Raw genomic sequence first — 2420 nt, forward strand, 5'->3', positions numbered from 1 at the left:
AACACCTGTGTGATAAGTACTAGTCAAAATCTAGTCACAGGAGCCTAACTTCAAGGATCCCCTACACCCCTTATTTCTAAAACTATTTTCTTTTTATAAGGGAAGCTGTATGTGATGTATTTCCTAAATTGGATCCTAAACGATAAGAATACTAGAAGAAAATGGAAGAATTAGAATAGTGCTCAGGCTAATGAGCAGTAATGTCCAAATGTTAACATTGGGTTTGACCAGTGCCTGTTGGTAAGGAAAGTGTTCATATTAACAATATCGGAGCAATGGACACATGGGAATTTGCTATATCACTCCCTAACTTTTCATGTTGTTATAAAATTATTTGAAAGTCAAGAGAAAAAAAAAAAAAAGAAAAGCCAAATGTGGCAGTGCCCTCCAGCAATCCAAGTCAGGAGGCAGAGGCAGGAGAATCAGGGTTTGAAGCCAGCTAGGGCTATGGGAGTAAGACGCTGTCTCAATAAGTTAAAAAAAGAAAAATTTGCTGAAAGAGGGTTGGAAATTCACATATCTATGCATGAAAGACAAAATGAAGCTGGAGCAGTGTTCCCATGATAGCAACACAGAAGAATATACTCTGTCATTTCAGAAACAACTGGAGACAGGGGTAATCCTGACTGGGAGAGGGCCAGGTGACCTTCCATGTGCTGGCGAAATCCATTTCCTGACCTGGAGTGCTTTGCAATGTCTCTTCATTCTATGGTAATTCACTGAACTACGCCTTTTGATATATCGCCCACCAATATTTTCAAATGTTTAAAAACATTCAGATTGCTTCCCTATTACAGAAAAGGTAGGAGAGACTTCATTACAGTAACGAGGTAAACAAGTTGGGGAGAATCCTGTACAGATACAGATGTAACTGTTATTAAGTCATGGTCTGTAGTTCCAGGGCCAGAACAGACCTTGGAAACCGCAAATCCAGGAGTGGTTAGTTCTTCACAGAAGCAGCTTTGCAGATGGCTGCTGTGCAAGTCGAGGCAGGGCCCAAACATCTGTGTCTCAGCAGTTCCTTAGGAGAGTCTCTTATCCAAACTGCACACCACTAGCCAGGCCTGGTCATGCACGCCTTTAATCCCAGCACTTGGGAGGCAGATGCAGGTGGATCTCTGTGAGTTCCAGGCCAGCCTTGTCTACATAGTGAGTTCCAGGCCAGCTGAAGCTACAGGGAGACCCTGTCTTAGAGCCAGTTTCCCAGAACTGTCCCAAGAGCCATATCACAAGAGCCCTGGCTTTCTACACCTGTAGCCAGTGTCCCAAGCCAAGACTCCAGAGCCATAACATCCCTAGAGAGAAGCACATGTCCTGCTAATCTTAATCAGTTTACCTAAGACACAATTTCCTATTGTCCTTGATTTTATGTTTGGATTTTGTGACAGGGTCTCCTGTACTCCAAGTAGTCTCAAACACACTACGTATATGAAGATAACCCTGAACTCCTGATCCCCTTGCCTCCACCTCCTGAGTGCTGGGATTGTAGGCACGTGCCACCATTCTGTCTCTTCTGCCTTCTTGACTCTGACCTTCTGTGAGCTCCTCTAACTGCCTCAGAACCAAAGAGGGAATAGTTAGTCCCATGCAGAATCTGGGTCTTTCTATTGACAGGAGGATCCTGCCTTGGGTTGTCCCTCTGGGATGGGTTTGGTATAATCTACCTCTGTCTTTCGTAGCCATCTACAGTCTCGAAGCACTTTGTCGCCCTGTCTACCAACACGGTAAGTGCCAGTGTGGCCTCCTGCATGTCCACATGAGAAAGCCCAGGTCAGGAGAAGGCCTCTCAAGAGTCCAACAAGGTGTGATTACCAGATTGGACAGCATCTTAGCTGGGCTGCTGAAATAGAAGGTTCACTGTGAGCCATCTGGCCTTTCCTACTGTCTGTTCAGTCTTATGCACTCAGTGGGATCCTGATGACCCCATCCATCTCCCAGGCGTGACTCAGCCCCATGACCCCATACACTTGGCCTCCCTTGACCTGCATAGAGGATGTGCCAGGTAGATCCTGTTTCTCTTTTAAAGCTGTTAAGCCCCAGTGAATGGATGTAGCATTTTGAATATATTTATTATGAGAGAGAGAGGTGTGTGTGTGTATGTATGTATGTATGTATGTATGTATGTATGTATGAGAGAGACGGTCTGTCTTGTCTGTGTATATACATACCACAGCGCTTATGAGGAGATTGGGGGATAACTTTGGAGCTGGTTTTCTCCTTCCACATTGACATGGGTTCTATATATAAAACTCAGGTCACCAGGCTCGCACAGTAAGCACCTTTACCCTGAGTTACCTTGCCAGCTTTACATGTGACCTTTTTATCAAATTTTTTTTAATAATAAAGTGATTTTTTTTGGTCTTTTTGAGACAGGGTCTCCCTGTAGCTCCAGCTGTCCTGGAACTCACTGTGTAGACCAG

General features: G+C 44.6%; 1 long non-coding RNA gene across 1 annotated transcript; it reads left to right on the forward strand.

Annotated features, from left to right (window-relative positions):
- Positions 1 to 1692: 1692 nt before the first annotated feature.
- Positions 1693 to 2391, forward strand: LOC115067147. The gene is made up of 3 exons (XR_003846580.1): positions 1693 to 1724; positions 1894 to 2002; positions 2374 to 2391. It is a non-coding gene; the product is annotated as an uncharacterized LOC115067147 (long non-coding RNA).
- Positions 2392 to 2420: the final 29 nt, after the last annotated feature.

Source organism: Nannospalax galili, unplaced genomic scaffold, assembly GCF_000622305.1.
Source record: "Nannospalax galili isolate Female #2095 unplaced genomic scaffold, S.galili_v1.0 scaffold20565, whole genome shotgun sequence".
Classification (NCBI taxonomy): domain Eukaryota; kingdom Metazoa; phylum Chordata; class Mammalia; order Rodentia; family Spalacidae; genus Nannospalax; species Nannospalax galili.